We start from the raw sequence: 18,225 nt of genomic DNA on the forward strand, positions 1-18,225 counted from the left end.
GACCTTATTAGGAGTGCCAGCTTGGGCTATAAGGCCCTGATTTACTGGAGCACTTAAGCCCATGCCTAACTTTAAGTACACAAGCAGATCCATTGACTTCAGCGGTTTAAGGTTCGACATTTGTAAGTAACTTGCTGAACAAGGACCTACATTATTCATCCACAACCCCAGGTAATGCATTCTCAGGAAATAACTGTAGCAAACTCGACAAATCCCTGCTGAAAGGGCATCCTAAAGCCCTGGCTAGATAGAGAGATTAGCTGGGATTGCTTTGTAAACAGTGTGCATACATATATATATTTTTTTTTAAAATGAGGCAGTGGAAGATTCAGACTTGCAGAGGTACCAGCTCTACCTCCTCAGCATAGGTGACACGGCAGAGCAAAATATTCACAGACCAGCTCTCTCCATAATCACAGAATGATTTGGGTTGGAAGGGACCTCAAAGCCCATCCAGTTCTAACCCCCAGCTATGGGCAGGGACACCTCCCACTGGATCAGGGGCTCCAAGCCCCATCCAACCTGGCCTTCAACACCTCCAGGGATGGGGCAGCCACCACGGCTCTGGGCAACCCGGGCCAGGGCCTTCCCACCCTCACAGGAAAGAAATTCTCACTCCAACAGCTCCAGGTGCTTCCCGTGCTGAGCACTGCAGAACTGCACACAGGGCTCCAAGTGGAGTTTCACCAGAGCAGAGGGGCAGAATCCCCTCCCTCACCCTGCTGGTCTCGCTGCTTTGGATGCAGCCCAGGAGAGGGTTGGTTTTCTGGGCTGCAAGCACACATTGCCAATTCACATTGAACTTCTCCCTCTATATATGTAAATGCACATATAATGCAGATATATAGGGGACAATGCAATTAATCAAACTAATTTAAGTGCAGACATAGGTGCTTATACCACAGACACTCATACAACATCAGTCATAGCAGCAACTCGTAGTTCAGCTCCTAGTAGTGTAGTACCAAGGTGAAATAAAGCCTCATAGAGTTAACACATAGGCGTAAGCCACGCCAAGCAGAGGGAACCGGCATCTCCCTGCTTCAGGGATCCCCAGGAGGTGCAGACCCAGCTTACCTGCAGGAAGGGGCACTGACACGAGCAGTAAGGGATGGGCGGACGAGGTGCTGAGGGGCATGGTTTAGCGTTTGATAGGAATGGTTGGACTCAATGATCCACTGGGTCTTTTCCAACCTGGTGATTCTATGATCATGACCTGAGGCTCACCAGGACACACCAACAGAGCAGAACAAAGGACAAGCCTGGGGACTGTGCCCACAACACAACAACCCACACACCAAGGAGCTCAGCTTAAATGCATCTCCCAAGCCAAGGGGGAAGGGCCCCAACGAGGCTGCTCCCGCCTCCTTAGCACCCGCTGCACCAGCAGGGGCACAGCAGGGCCATATCAGGATCCTGATGCAAAGAGCCTCTTGGCCATTTCCATAGGGTGCTTTAATCCCCTTTCTTTTCCCACTGGAATTGTTTCCTCCAGGACAGTTTTTTGATGGCTGGAATGTCAAGCATGGTGTGGGTGGGATGTGTCCTGCCATCCTCACCGCTCTGTTTGCAGGGGACCAGAGCAGGGGACCTCTGTTTGCAAGGGACCAGATCGCCACACTTCCCATTTCTGCAGCTGCAATTATCCCCTGCAAGCCGTCGGGAGCAACCTGTGTGGCATTAGCAGGAAAAGCACCGCGCATGCTTTGCTGCCGGCATCCAGAAGCCGGCTGGCAAAATGAGCTCAAATGACATGGGTTTGAGCCATTTCATAAAATGTAATAGAGAATTATATCCCCATTGTGCAATTCCACCAGATAGTTGAGAAAAGCCCAGCAATCTGTTGAAAGGATCTCATTCTGCATTCAGCCTGATGAGCAACAGGAGAAATCCTTGCTGTATCCAAGGGCGTTTGCTGGCAGCCCAGGAGATGTGCTATTACCCCAGACAGCTTTTCCGTACATCGCGCGCATGACCACCTATAGGTGCACAGATGGGGGGGTCTGTGCACACAGACAGGTCTGTGTGCGTGTCCCTGCACTCCTCCCTCTGCCAAAACGCAGGAGCGGGAGGATGAAGGTCCATAACGAGCCCGGCTTCATCTTCCTCACTGTGCTAGTGAGATTCAAGCAGCGGGAAGCGGGGAGAGCCAAACGTTATGGATCCCTCAACTGCTGTTATTTGGCCCCACGTGCATTGCTGATATTTTGCATTAAAATATATGTTGTTAAATTTATGCCTTAATATATATATGTGTGTAATATGGCTGAGTTATGGTTGCTGTGGGAACTATAACTTTCTTTTTTTCCAAGAGGCTGTTATATGTCTTATTATGTTGTATCATCTGGAGGTTGGCTGGAAACAAGATTGCTGCCGTTAATCCTTCAGCTTGGAGGGCTGATTAAACCCAGCCACCCTCTCCTCGGGTCTGTAGCTGCACGGAGGGTCTGTACCATCTGCAGGTAGGCAGTCCTCGTACCATTAGACAGCTTGTTTGAGGCAGAGGCCCAGGCTCTGGGAAACATCACGGTGTAAAGCGTTGGTGTGGGTTTTACCCGCTCACCTGCTGCTCAGCTGGGGTGTGGGTGGCTGGCTGGGGAGAAGTCCGGCCACGGTTGGGTTGGGATGAGCCACGCTGCTGCTCCCACCTCTCCCATCCTAACTGGAATCATAGAATCACCAGGTTGGAAAGGACTCACTGGATCATCAAGTCAAACCATTCCCATCAATCACTAAACTATGTCCCTCAGCACCTCATCCACCCATCTTTTAAACACCTCCAGGGAAGGGGACTCAACCCCCTCCCTGGGCAGCCTCTGCCAGTGCCCAATTACCCTTTCTGTGAAATATTTTTTCCTAATGTCCAGCCTGAACCTCCCCTGGTGGAGCTTGAGGTCATTCCCTCTTGTCCTGTCCCCTGTCCCTTGGGAGAAGAGCCCAGCTCCCTCCTCTCCACAACCTCCTTTCAGGGAGTTGGAGAGAGCAATGAGGTCTCCCCTCAGCCTCCTCTTCTCCAGGCTAAACACCCCCAGCTCTCTCAGCCGTTCCTCATCAGGCCTGTTCTCCAGCCCCCTCACCAGCTTTGTTGCTCTTCTCTGGACTCGCTCCAGAGCCTCAACATCCTTCTTGTGGTGAGGGGCCCAGAACTGAACACAGGATTCGAGGAGCGGTCTCACCAGTGCCGAGTCCAGAGGGAGAAGAACCTCCCTGGACCTGCTGGCCACGCTGTTTCTGATCCAAGCCAAGATGCCATTGGCCTTCTTGGCCACCTGGGCCACTGCTGGCTCATGTCCAGTCACTGTCAACCAACACCCCCAGGTCCCTCTCCTCCAGGCAGCTTTCCAGCCAGACTTCTCCTAGTCTGTAGCTGCATAACTGGAGAAGTCAAGCTGGGCAGGATTTGGGTTGAGTCCTGCTCCTGCCAGCCTGCACTTCCCCACCAGGGAGCAGGGGAGCCAGGAGAAGGGCAAATCCAAAGCTCTGTGGGATGCAGCCCTGCAGAGCTGCCTGCTCCTGCCCAACCTCCATCCCTCCTGGTTGCCATCAGGGCTCAACTCCTGCACCATGGGCTTCGCTCCTGAGGGAAAAGCCTGTCCACAACCCCTTCCATACCTGGTCCCAGCGTGGCTCCACAGAGGATGTGCCCTCCCGCCTTGCTGGGCAGGCACTCAGGAACATCTTCATCCCTGCACGCAGAGACAAGGTGGTCCCCAGAGGCACTGAGATGCTGCTGGGATGCTCATGACACCACAACCCACCAAAAGCAGGATTCGCTCCTGAAAGCCCCATGCTGGGTCCTCCTAATGCCTTGGCGGGGTTTGTTTGTGTGTCGGCTGCTGCGAGTCACGGAGGTGGCTGATTAAAGGCTTTAATGGGCCATGGAGTGGGTTGATTTGCTGGGAGGCTGCTGTAAAAAGATAGGAAGGCTGCTTAGTGCCTCGGTCACTGGAGGTATAAACAAAGGATGGATTTTGCTAGCACATGTCCACTCTTCTCATAATGAAACACAAATTGCTCGTCGAGAAACTGCTCCGGGATATAGATGTTTGTGAGAGGCTAAATGGGCTTCTTACCATTTAAATATTTATTCCTTTTTTTGCGCTTGTTTTTTTTTTTTTTAATTTGCAGAAGGCACCGCTGTATAAAAGCTTCAATGCACAACATTTAAAGGGAAGGGAGGTAATTTCTAGCTATTAAATGCAGCCCCAGCAGACCTCTCCCTGGCTGCTGTCACAGCTACATAGAATCATAGAACAGTTTGGGTTCTAAGGGACCTCAAAGCCCATCCAGTTCCACCCCCTGCCATGGGTAGGGACACCTCCCACTGGATCAGGTTGCCCCAAGCTCCATCCAACCTGGCCTTGGATGCTTCCAGGGATGGGGCAGCCCCCACTGCTCTGGGCAACCTGGGACAGGGCCTCCGCACCCTCACAGCAAAACATTTCTTCCTAAGATCTCATCTCAGTCGCCCCTCTTTCAGCTTAAAACCTCCTATGGTGCCCTAAAGAGGAACACATTTGGGTGCTGAGGGACCCATGGGGATGAAATTCCTGGTGCTGAGAGGCAGCGCTGACTCCAAACCCCAGCAGAAACCCAACAGCAGCCCCTCAACTGGCATATGGTTGGCAGCATCCTTGGACACGCTCATACATATCTGAGCCCAGGCAGGGTTGAGAGCTGCCAGCCCGCAAACTCACCTTTCACAAGGTTCTGGGGCTCTGGGAATCCTGGCAGCATGTGGAGCTTTCCCTTTAGAGCATGGACTCAGCCCTGGTGTCCCAGACCCCGGAGCCAAGGGCTGGCCCAGAGCTCTCCAGCCCATAGAATCATAGAATCACCAGGTTGGAAAAGACCCACCAGATGATCGAGTCCAACCATTCCTATCAAAATAGGAATATCCCAGAGCCACCCTGACACGCCTCCTCATGGAGAACAATGTTCCCTGTACTGAGATGTTGTCTGAAGCGTTGTGGCCTCCCATCACTCTCCTACTGGGGACAATTTTTGCCAGATATAAATAATCCTCCAACTGAGGCTGCAGGAAGGAGTTATTTACAGAGGAGGGATGAATCCCACTGCAGGGTGACGCTCCCCGCATGACTAATGGCTTTGGTAGCACTATTTTGAGTCTGTCCTCACTGCAAGGAAGTTGAGAGGCAAGGGACTGGATGAGGAGAGGGTAGTTTTGAGGAGTCCTTGACCCCAAGCCCCTAAGAACAGGCTGGTGACAGCACAGGATGAAAACTGCCAGGAGCAGAGCCTTCCCTTGGGCTTTGTACCCATCGGTTCAGATCCCTCCCAGGTGACTTCTCAGCTTTCACGCTGTCACTTAACCTTCAAGAACAAAGATTTCCTGATGAAATTAAAAGGAATATTGGTGTTCTTGTTGCTTGGAGCCAGGTTCTCATTAAAGACCAAATTCCTGCTCACCGGTGGGGTGAGGTATTCTCCCCTTCTCATTACAGGGTGACAGGGCAAAACTGGCCCAGCATAAACCCAAACACAAGAGCTCAGATGAAGTTGTTGGAAGATGAAGCCATGTCCTCCCTGGCTGGCTGCACACAAACAGCTTGTCCCTGGTTAGTTGAGCCCTGCTTTACTCTTGCCTGCACATCCCTCCCTGCCTGCACATCCCCATGAAACGCCAGGCAGGCAGCGCGCGGCGTTGATGGAAAAGTACTGCAGTGAAATGACAGAGATTTCCCTTCCACAATACCGATATTTTAAAGTTATTTATGTACTAAATGTACCAGGGTTGCTATTGTCTCTGCAGCTCCATTTATTGTAAGGCATGCAGCATGAATTTAACATCGAGGGCTTTGTGCTGGGGAGGGCTGCCCGCGTGGCACGAGCAGGCTCCAGCATCCCCACTGCCCCTCCTGCCTCTCCAGTGCTGCCTGAGGTGGATACTGGTGCTTTTTACAGGGGCAAATGTAGAAACCAAGGTTTGCTCTATGATTTGCTTTCCAGCTGTAGTAAGAGGTGAGCGGAGGTTTAGAGGAGAGCCAAGGGAATGGGGTGGCAGGGACAGGTCAGTGACATAAGGGCTGCATCTGGGTGATGCTCCCACACCCATCCTGACCCCAGGATGACAGCAGGGTTGGGAAACCACCAAGGAGGGCATCTGGAAGTCATACTGCCCACCCTCCCCGTGCCTCAGTTTCCCCTTCTGATGAACATGGGGCCTGAGCTCCCCTGGGGGCTGCAGAGGGAGCAGGTGCAGTGCTTGGCAGCCCCACGGCAGAGGCACCTCGTAAGCCCTGTCACACTGCTCCAGCATGCACAGAGCCAGGTCCTTGTCCCCAGCGCTCGACCTAGCTCTGCTGTCTTTGTCACTGTCAATCCACCTCAAATAGCTGCATTTCCAGGCTGCTCGCGCTCGGCGTGACATCGTTCTGCTTTGCAGTTTACCTTCTGCTCTTCAGACGAGTTTATTTCTGCCCTTGAATCGCTGTTTGGTTTGCAAATCACTACCAGCCCGTCGTGCCTCCACATGGCCCCGTCTCTGCGCAGCGTCTCTCTGCCCTGGTTCTGCCTCACATCACTCATCGTCTCCTCTGGGTTTTTTCCTGGTGACGGGCTGGCGCTGGGATTCGTACCACCTGGTTTGATGCCACTCGCCTCTGCCAATCGCCTGTGTCTTCTTCTGCCTGTTCCATATTATTAATCCTTTTCTTCTTCTCTGCCCCCCCTCCTTGCCTCTTATTTGTTGCAATTTGCTTTTCTGATGTTCTGTTGGGTTTTATTTTTCTTGGCACCACATCTTCGGGGATTTCACTCACATCATTTCAGCCCAAATTTGCATCGACATCATTATATTCCCTTTTTTTTCATCCTGTCTGATTTTGCTTTGGAACCAGGGCTGTTTCTGTGCTCCCTGACACGGCTCGGGGACGATGCTCTTTGGCCTTATTCCAGAGAGTTTGCCTTTCGTGGCATGCGACTGCTCCTGAGCGCACGCTTGCCCTCCGGCAAGCACAGGCAGAGCCTGTTTTAGCACTGGGCTGAGCTGGGAAAATGTTCCCAAGTCTGTAACAGCGGCAGCTGCTGGGGCTGTGAGCAGGAGAGCTGCCTGTAGCCTTCACCAGCGCCTGGCGAGCCAGCTTCTCCTCTCTGCTCCATTTCCCGACCACCAAGAGTGAGAGAACAGTCCCTGTCCACTTGGGCAAACAAGGAGGTAAAGAACCATCAGCACAGGAAGGACACGGAGCTGTTGGAGCGAGTCCAGAATAGGCCCGGAAGATGATCTGAGGGCTGGAGCACCTCTCACATGGGGACAGGCTGAGAGAGTTGGGGTTGTTCAGCCTGGACAAGAAAAGGCTGTGGGGAGACCTTAGAGCAGCTTCCAGCACTGAAAGGGGCTCCAGAAAAGCTGGGGAGGGGCTCTGGATCAGGGAGGACAGAGACAGGATGAGCGGGAATGGTTTTGAGCTGGAAGACGGGAGATTGAGATGAGATCTTAGGAAGAAATGTTTTGCTGTAAGAGTGGGGAGGCCCCGGCCCAGGATTCCAGAGCAGTGGTGACTGCCCCATCCCTGGAGGGGTTCAAGGCGAGGTTGGATGGGGCTTGGAGCCCCTGATCCAGTGGGAGGTGTCCCTGCCCAGGGCAGGGGGTAGGACTGGATGGGTTTTAATGTCCCTGCCAATCCAAACCACTCTATGATTCTGTTATTGACGTTCATTGCTGTGAGACAAGAACGATCACTATCAGCACAAGGAGAGATCCAAATTCCCATGCAATATTACTCTGGCCTAAAGCTGAGGTGGTTGGGGCACTCCCCACTGCACCACACACTATGACACCCTTCCCTTCCACAGCTCTGTGATGGTTCATGCGTTGTGATCATCTGGTGTGACCTGGCTTTGTGCCTCTAGGTAGGTACTAGGATTGGCGAGAGGATGATTGAACCATAGAATCACCCGCTTGGAAAAGATCCACGGGATCATCAAGTCCAACCATTCCCATCAAACACTAACGCATGTCCCTCAGCACCTCATCCACCCGTCCCTTAAACACCTCCAGGGAAGGTGATTCCACCCCCTCCCTGGGCAGCCTCTGCCAGTGCCCAATGACCCTTTCTGTAAGAATTTTTTTCCTGATGTCCAGCCTAAACCTCCCCTGGTGGAGCTTGAGGTCATTTCCTCTCATCCTGTCCCCTGTCACTTGGGAGAAGAGGCCAGCACCCTCCTCTCCACAACCTCCTTTCAGGTAGTTAGTTGTATTGGTGGGCAGGGATGACACCTGAAAGCTCCAGGGTGTCTCTTCTTCACTTAGGAAGCCTGATGAGCTCCCTAACATCAGGTCCTTCCTTGCTAACCCATCCCTGGAGAAACAGCATAGTTACATGCAGCACAAATCGTCTGCACAGGGATATGCAGGGATGTAACAAACCAGAGCAGGAGTGGGACACCAGCAGTAAAGCAGGTATCAGGTGGGTAAGAAGCACAAAGGTTCTCCAAATCCCCACCCAGTAAACAGTTGTCATCATGGAGAACTTGCTAGTGACCTGCTAGGGATGGACAGACAGACTGCCCACCACCTGGGACGTACCAGCCATTGCATAAATCTAGGCAACATCCCAAGCTGAGGGGAAGAGGGACCTTGGCAGCAAGAGCACAAACTGCTGGTGCCACCAGCCAGGGTGTAGCCCTGCAAGAGGCTCCAAAAAGCAGCAGCAAGACCACCCCACCCGAGCGCATGCGAACAGACGGGGTGTCATGGGGGTGGGAACACAGGGGCTGTGCAGCCAATGGTGTCTACAGAGGACAACTGTGGTCACAAAGCCCTGTGCTGGGCTTTCTTCTGGGGCCAGACATCCACTGGCTGGAAGCAGGTTTAGCCTTGGCGTTGTGCAGGTTATGGTGCTGCGCCCGGAGGTGGAAGCTCTCAAGGAGAGCTCCACGACCACGCTGTGTAACACCTCCTGCCAAACACATCCACCCACCCTAAGCCTCCCCTGAGCCTGCCAAAAGGAGCTGGAACCTCATCCTACCCAAGATCCCAGCGCTTCTGAGCTTGGCTGAAGACACCAGATTTTACCCAAAAAGAGATGGAGGATGTACAGAGGGAGCCAACAGGAAAAACAACATGATCAGACATCCTGAACGGCAGGAAAAAAAATCCAGCATGGCATGTCTGAGCAGAACAGCATGTCACTGCTAGCAGCCCGTGTGCTTCAGCTGCTGCTAAGAGGGAGCGGGATCTCAGCCCAGCAGCCAACGGGGGAACCACGAGTCCCAACTTCATCAAGCACACCCGAGATCTACATTTAGACTCTCTGGGAAATGCTGACTGAAAGGAGGCTGGCACAAAATTTCCATTTGAAGTCACAGGGGCTTGGGGAAATCAATCTCTTCAGAGTCCTTCAGAAACCTCATTCTGGTGGCTTTAAATATTTACTGTACTCCTGCACACCAGATCCCAAAATTACAGGGTGTGTTCTCCCAGGCAGCCAGTTGGTTTAGATGCTGTAAGCCTCCAAAATAGCCTGTGCAGGTACTGATGAAAAACAACCCTGAATGCGATAGTGATTTCAGTTAAAAACCTGTGCAGAGCTTTTGAATTTGGGAAAAAGCAGAGTATTAGTGCCCTTCTTACTCTGATGATGCGAGCAGGACGAGGAAAGCCCATGTTTGGGCCACCTGTGCTCACTGTCTCCTGCTGCAGGGACAGAAACGCCCACCTGGGATCATCTCCAGGTGCTCCTGGGGTTTTGGATGACTCTACTAGTGAAACTGCAAGGCAGAGGTAATGCTTGTCCTGCTGTGCAGCTAATGGCATTGCCATCTCGGAGGCTTTAAAGCAGCCAGAGGGAGAGTTAGGAGATCCATCATTTTTTCTCTTAAGCATAACAGCACGTAACATCTGCTTTTCCCCTTTTGAAGAGGCTGCCCAGGGAGGGGATTGAGTCACCTTCCCTGGAGGTGTTTAAGGGACAGGTGGATGAGGTGCTGAGGGGCATGGTTTAGTGTTTGATGGGAATGGTTGGACTTGATGATCTGGGTCTTTTCCAAGCGGGTGATCCTATGATTCTATGCCTCCCATGTCCCTGCCTGCTTCAAGGGGTGCCCTTAGACAAACCCCCAAAATTTAACAAGACACTGGAAAGGAAACTCTTCTCAATTCTCTATGACCTCTCCCAAAGCAAGCAGCCCATCCACCTGCTCCCTCACCCTGCTAGCACGGGATTAAGGGCTTCACATGTCCCAGGTGGAAAGATCTGAGATGCCCTTAAGGCTCACCCTGGCATTTCAGCAAAACAGTTATTTCTTGTCATTCTAGATGTGCTGGTTGTGCTGCTGGACAGTCTTCAGCTGGTCGTCAGCCTCATTCTGAACAACCAGTAGCCACTTGCTGCAGGAAACTCTTCATTCTCCCCTCCTGTGCCGGCTGCCTCCCCAGGGCCATCGCCACCCAAACCACGGGGTCAATACCCCAGTTCTGCAACCACTCGGACCAGCAGCGGCTCAGAGATGGACGCAGCCATCGAAGGAGAAGGCCTGTGGACCAGCGACTGCTTTGCATCACTGCAGAGTCACTGAGAGCAACACAGCTTGTGCCTGGGGGTAGCTAACCCCACCTCGCCTTGGTGTAAACGTCTGCCTACCAGAGAAGGCAGGCAAGCAGCACAGCCTCAGCCACTCGCCTCCACTGGTGATCCAGGGAGACTGATGCTTTTGATGGCAGCATCTGACTCCAAGCATTCAGCAATCCATCTCCCTCAGAAATGAGGGTCTCAAATATCAGAGAGTTTGAACCTGAATAAAATCTAGGTCTTGTTCACCAGTTCTGAACCCCAGGGAGGTCACACTGCCAGGTTTTCCCCAATAATGTTAAGGATTAGAAATATTTTGTGGATTTTCTTTTTCCTCCACTGCCAACTGTCACATTGAGACCCACAAAGGTACATTGCTGCTTTTCAAGCCATAATTTGCAGGAGATGCAGATGGGAAGCACCAAGCTCACAGCTCCTTTAGAGTTCGACCCATTTTCCTGGAGGTCCCACAGATGTGGAGGTGCCTCCAACACTGATAGGGTGCCCTGCATCCCCCCAACAGCCAGCTTCACACCCCAGGGTGTTTGCCTGATGCTGCTTCTCAGCCGTGTCCACAAATACACCCTGAGCTTTACTGAAATACCAGAACCATGAAATCCACGGCAAAACCACTCTTGCTGCTGCTATTGATTTCAATGGGCATCACCAACACATCTGAAAGCTAGAGAAGAAGGAACGTGTGGGATACAACAGAAAAAGCCAGAATGTAGCACACTTTCTGGTAAGTACAGTGGGATGTGGGCTCCGTTGTAGAAGATGCAGAACTGTAAGAGTCTGACAGCTGTCAAGGTCACTGAGAACTCCCAAAGAATTCAGCTGGGAAACTTGCTGCCCCTGTTTCAAAGTTGGCTTATTGATAAAAAAAGAAAAGAGGAAGAAGCATTAAAAGCTCCTCAGCAGCAAAACACCAGCCTGGCTCTTCCACCAGCATTATAAAATGGGAAGCAAAGGAAGGCAATCCAAAACCAGAGTGCTGCTGGAGCCTTGCCCATCCCCAAACCCACCGCAACCATCACTGGCCTCTCCCACGGCTCCTGCTGCTGCTCTCTTCCCAGCCAGCAGGAATCTGGATTTCAAATCTGAAACCCCAACCGAGCGGGCAGGTTGAAAACCCCATCAGCAGAGAAAGCAGAAACACAAGCAGTGGGTTCTTGTGGAGATTTCATCCAGCTTGGGCGCACCTTCGCTGTGAAGCTGGTGGCTCGCAGCATTCCTTGGCGCATCCGTAGGGATTTCCCAGGCTCATGTGGCAATTCAAGGAGGGCAGTGGAGACCCTTGAGGGCTTGTTGCAGTGTGGGGACAGGACACAAGGCTGTGCAGCCCCAGCACGGAGCATCTAGCTTTAAACTAGATGTGAAGGGAGAGGGGGCTGAGACCAGGCTAGACAGGAGCGAGCCTGGACGTGGGGCACTGGTGATTCGGAGAGGGTGTGCTGGTGAGGACCACCAGTACATCACCACACAAAAAGTGGGGGTGAACACACCTGGGGGTGCTAAGGGAGATACGGGCACTCTGGAGCTAGCTACTCCAGTTACCAGGCAATTGGGAACGAACTCTGTTCCCTCTAAGAGGGCTGAAGGCTCGGCAGCTCAGCTGAAGTGCATTTACACCAATGCACGCAGCATGGGGAATAAGAAGGAAGAGCTGGAAGCTGTCGTAGGGCAAGGAGCTTATGATGTCATTGCCATCACGGAAACGTGGTAGGACGACTCATATAACTGGAGTGCAACTATGGTGGGGTACAAACTCTTCAGGCGGGACAGGAAGGGCAGGAGAGGAGGCGGCGTAGCCCTCTTTGTAAGGGAGGACTTGGACTCTGTTGAGATGGATTGTGGCGATGAGGAGATTGAGTGCCTGTGGGTTAAAATCAGAGGAGCCCATAAGAAGGTAGATTTTGTGATGGGAGTCTGTTACAGATCACCCAGCCAAGGAGAAGCAGCTGATGAGCTCTTCTATAAACAGCTGGGGTTAATCTCTAGATCGATGCCTCTTGTTCTTGTGGGAGAATTCAATCTTCCTGGTATCTGCTGGAAGTACAATACAGCAGAAAGGAAGCAGTCTAGGAGGTTCCTGGAGTGCGTGGAAGACAACTTCCTCACACAGCTGGTGAATGAACCAACAAGGGAAGATTCCCTCCTGGACCTGCTGTTTGTGAACAGAGAAGGCCTGTGGGGGATGTGGCAGTAGGAGGACTCCTAGGACAAAGTGACCATGAGATGATAGGGTTTTCTGTTCTAGGTGAAGTGAAGAGGGTTGTTAGTAGGGCGGTAGCATTAAATTTCCAGAGGGCAGACTTTGAACTCTTCAGAAGGCTGGTTGGCGAAGTCTCATGGGAGACAGTACTCAAGGGCGAGGGAGCCCAGGGGGGCTGGGAGCTCTTCAAAAACGAAATCCTAGCAGCTCAGGAGAAAGACATCCCCGTGTTCCAGAAAAAAAGCCGGCAGGGGAGAAAGCCAGCTTGGTTGAACAGAGAGATCTTGAGTGATATCAAGAAGAAGAGAAATGTTTATGGGCTCTGGAAGAGGGGACAGGCCTCTTGGGTGGACTACAGGAGGGAAGTGAGATTGTGTAGAGAAAAAATCAGAAGGGCTAAGGCTCAGCTAGAAATCAGATTGGCAAAGTCGGTGAAAGATAAAAAATCCTTCTATAAATATATAAATAATAAAAGGAGGACTAGGGAGACCATACAGTCCCTATTGGACGCAGAAGGAACAACAGTGACAGGGGATGAGGAAAAGGCTGAGGTACTTAATGCCTTCTTTGCCTCAGTCTTTAGTTGTAAAGAAAGTTGTTCCCCCTGTGTACAAACCCAGGAGCTAGAGGAGCACAATGAGGCTCCCGTGATCCAAGAGGAGGTGGTCAGAGTCTTGCTAGCCCGACTAGACACCCACAAGTCTATGGGGCCGGACGGGATTCATCCAAGGGTATTGAAGGAGCTGGCGGATGTGCTGGCCAAACCCCTTTCCATCATCTTCCAACAGTCCTGGAAGACTGGGGAAGTCCCACTGGACTGGAGGCTGATGCTGTGCCCATCTACAAGAAGGGTCGCAGGGAGGACCCAGGGAACTACAGGCCTGTCAGTCTGACCTCAGGGCCAGGGAAAGTCATGGAGCAGGTGATCTTGAGAGATATCATGAAGCACATGCAAGAGAACCGGGTGATCAGGCCCAGTCAACACGGGTTCACAAAAGGCAGGTCTTGCCAGACTAACCTGATCGCCTTCTATGACAAAGTGACTCGGCTGCTGGATGAGGGGAAGGCTGTGGATGGATCTTCCTGGACTTCAGTAAAGCCTTTGACACAGTTTCTCACAGCATTCTGCTTGAGAAACTGTCAGCCTCTGTCCTGGACAGGCGCACACTCTCCTGGGTGGAAAACTGGTTGGCTGGAGGGCCCAGAGAGTGGTGGGAAATGGTGTGAAATCCAGCTGGAGGCCAGTGACAAGTGGGGTTCCCCAGGGCTCAGGGCTGGGTCCAGCCCTGTTCAGTGTCTTTATCAATGACCTGGATGAAGGCATCGAGTGCACCCTTAGCAAGTTTGCGGACAACACTAAGCTGGGTGGAAGTGTCGATCTGCTGGAGGGTCGGGAGGCTCTGCAAAGGGATCTGAACAGGCTGGACTGCTGGGCAGAGTCCAATGGCATGAGGTTTAACAAGGCCAAATGCCGGGTCCTGCACTTGGGGCACAACAACCCTGAGCAGCTCCACACTAGGAGAAGTCTGTCTAGAAAGCTGCTTGGAGGAGAGGGACCTGGGGGTGTTGGTTGACAGCGACTGAACAGGAGCCAGCAGTGGCCCAGGTGGCCAAGAAGGCCAATGGCATCTTGGCTTGGATCAGAAACGGCGTGACCAGCAGGTCCAGGGAGGTTCTTCTCCCTCTGGACTCGGCACTGGTGAGACCGCTCCTCGAATCCTGTGTTCAGTTCTGGGCCCCTCACCACAAGAAGGATGTTGAGGCTCTGGAGCGAGTCCAGAGAAGAGCAACAAAGCTGGTGAGGGGGCTGGAGAACAGGCCTTATGAGGAGCGGCTGAGAGAGCTGGGGGTGTTTAGTCTGGAGAAGAGGAGGCTGAGGGGAGACCTCATTGCTCTCTCCAACTCCCTGAAAGGAGGTTGTGGAGAGGAGGGAGCTGGGCTCTTCTCCCAAGTGACAGGGGACAGGACAAGAGGGAATGGCCTCAAGCTCCACCAGGGGAGATTTAGGCTGAACATTAGGAAAAAATTTTTCACAGAAAGGGTCATTGGGCACTGGCAGAGGCTGCCCAGGGAGGTGGTTGATTCACCTTCCCTGCAGGGGTTTAAGGCACGGGTGGACGAGGTGCTGAGGGACATGGTTTAGTGTTTGATAGGAATGGTTGGACTTGATGATTCGGTGGGTCTCTTCCAACCTGGTGATTCTATGATCCCCAGATAAGTTAGAGCAAATCTTCTTACAGTGAGGATCAGAGTGAGTGCTGTTCTGGAGGCAGAGCCCTCGGGTACAGAGATCCAGGAGAATAAAAATAACAGGCTTATCAAAGACTAATTAGGGACAGTCCTAGCTCCTCTATAGTCAATAAAGTTCCGTTATTAACTATTATCAGAGCTTGATTTTACCCAAGGAGATTTCCTGTTAAAAAACGGCTTCATCAAAGCAAGTGGGAAGTCCTTGTAGGTCTCCCTGATCCCACACCAGCAACCCAGGCAGTCGGGTTGCAAACACGCTGTCTTACAGACCTGAAAAGGGAATCAAGGGGAGATAAAAGGGACAGAGAAAGCCCAAAGGCTCAGCTTACACACAGGGACAAGGAGATGGCTCCCTCATGCGGAGACAGCAACCCCAGAGCACAGCAGCATCCCCACACCTCCTCCTTAACCCATAGCCCCCAGCCCATTCCTTTCTGCCCTCCCCAAGCGTCCCCCAGCCCATTCCTTTCTGCCCTCCCCAAGCATTCCCTCACCCATAAAAGCCCCATCCTCGCCCTCCTCTGGTCCTTAACCACCTGGTCTGCCCCAGCAGCCCTTCATTTCTTTAATTGATTTTTCCTCCTGCGGATATTTTAAGCACCTGCTGTACCCAGATTGTTTGCTTTCTGATGGAAGCAGGCAGCTTTGCTCTTATCTGTCAGGCTAGACACAAATCAAAGCTAGCAGGGTATAGGCCAGCTCTCTTTGAGCTGGGTAATAGCTTTATGTAACTCGAATAAAAGAACCCAAATCAAGAAAGCTCCTTTTATCCTTGCCCTGCCACAGACTGGAGAGTTTGGCTCTGCTGAGAGCTCTGCTTGTGCTGTAGTTCCCTGGCTGGCAGCAGCCCTGGGCTTTTGGGCTTGTGGGGTGCACAGCAGGGTGCTGAGCAGGTTGAGCACGTCTCTCCCTCCAGGCCAGAAAAAACTGTGCTTTGCCTTCAGCATGGGAAAGCTTGAAGCCTCCAGGCTTCTGCTGGCACTGGGGGTTGCTGCAAAGCTCCAGTTGGGATCTTTGAATTCAGGATTTGGAGGACATATTTTGCATTAATCAAATAAATGCATCATGTGTGGCACTTCCCATTTAAATATCTGAAACAGATGCTAGCTAATGATCAATGTGACATGAGAAACAGGGTCTGGATCTAGAGGATACAGGAAGAGACTCCCAGGCTGTGAGCCGTGTGCTCGGTCCATGTGCCGAGCAACTCGCCAAGAACAGAGCCTCAATTAAGTGCCGATTAATCCATGGATGTAGAAAAAGTAATTCTTCAAATTGCTGCCTAGACTCATGAGTAGGAAGGAGCTTTTCTTTGCAAGACCTCAAAATCCACTGTACAACTTGTAAAGCCAGAAATGATTAATCCAGCTCTAACTTTCCATAGAATCATAGATCATAGCATCATTAAGGTTGGAAAAGACCTTTAGGATCATCCAGTACAACCATCAACAGAATACCAAGATGCCCACTAAAACATGGCCCGAAGCACCACATCTACACGCTTTTTGAACCTCTCCGGGGATGGAGACTCCATCACCGCCCGGGGCAGCCTCTGTCAGGGCTTCACCACTGTTTTGGTAAAGAAATTTTTCCTAATAACCTCCCCTGGCACAACTTGAGGCCATTTCCTCTCATCCTAAACCAAGAATCTCACATAAACCAAGAGCCTTTTTGGTGCTGTGGTGCTGCTTGCTTTCCCCTGTTTGCCTTCATGGAAAAGCCATTCCCTGGTGTGACAAAGTTAAGCTGCATCTCAATGCAATAAACTGGGCTGCCTTGAATTGGTAGCCAAGCTGCTTATTGCATGAGTGTCAGCCAGATACCACAGGCAGAGGTATGAGAGCCAGGCTTAGGGTGATAGAATAGTCCATTTGGGATAAGCATCCAGTAGGACAGGAGTTCAGCTAATCCTTCCCTGCACTGGCTGCTTCTGCAAGGGACAGTAGGGACATGGTGAAAGCAGGATTTCTTGTAGCAGCATTGGGTCTTTTCAGGAAATACTCAGAAAATCCAGTCTCCTAAGCTGATCTGGGAGCTCAGAGAGGCTTGAAAATACAAAATAATTGCTGCAAAAGAATCTGAAAATGATAGCTCCTTTTTCTGCGCAGTGTTACACTTCACTTCTCCTGATGGAGAGTTCAAGAGCCAGCTCTTTTTCCTCTTTTCATTAACTCCTATGACTACATACATTTGAGAAAAGCTTCCATTAGTCACAGTTGCTTTCCCACTCATCCTTCATGCCTTTCAGCTATGAGACCAGGCTAACTGGTACCCATATAAAATAGATTTTGTGATGACAAGTATTTCCGCAAGCCCAGCTATGATCAGAACGTTGTTATGTCTGCGTAGTGTTACCACTTTCCAAGAAGTCATGATTAGTGCAAGTGAAAACGATGATTTGGGACAGACGCATAATATCAAACAAGTCCTCGCTCCGACTCGTACCATCTCTGGTTGCCAGCACCAGGCCACGAACAAGCATTGTCAGCAAGATGATCCTTTCCAATTATTTGGAACTTAAAAGGTCTGGAAGAGGGTATCTGCACACTGGGAAAATTAAGTCTCCCACAAAATAACATCAGCCATCTCTGCCACCCCTTCTGATCTCAAATCTGCCCTAGCAATGGGCAGGTGGCTTCCCTCAAGAAGACTCAAGCAACTTTCCCTTCAAGGCTTACGTTTTAAAAGTAGTGGTTTCCACACTGGCTTCTTGGTGAAGAGCAAATTTTAGCACAAAGCCTGTATGATGGGCAACAAATACACCTTCTGCAACCCTCCCAAGCTTTCTTGTAGCTCCTTGAAGTACTGGAAGGTCACTATAAGGTCTTCTCGGAGCCTTCTCTTCTCCAGGCTGAACAACCCCAACTCTCTCAGCCTGTCCTCATACAGTAAGTGCTCCAGCCCCCCGATCATCTTTCTAGCCTCCCCTGGACCCGTTCCAACAGCTCCAGAAGGGGATTGCCTTTCCCCTTTCCCAGGCACAAAAAACCTGACAGTGAAAGTGAGTACTAAGGACGGGCAGCTTAGCAGCTGGAAACAAGGGAGGAAAAGCACTGGGAACATCAGACAAGCCAGCTCTTGGCAAAAGCTGCCTGAGAAGCTCTGCTCAAATAACTTCTCACTTGCCCTTGGTCTGAAAAACGAACAACATATTTTCCCCTCCCCAGCTCGCTGCCCACTTGCAGAAATGCAGACGCGGAGGCGACCGGACAGAAGAGGGACAGC

Source organism: Phaenicophaeus curvirostris, chromosome 15 (genome assembly GCF_032191515.1).
Source record: "Phaenicophaeus curvirostris isolate KB17595 chromosome 15, BPBGC_Pcur_1.0, whole genome shotgun sequence".
NCBI classification, from domain to species: domain Eukaryota; kingdom Metazoa; phylum Chordata; class Aves; order Cuculiformes; family Cuculidae; genus Phaenicophaeus; species Phaenicophaeus curvirostris.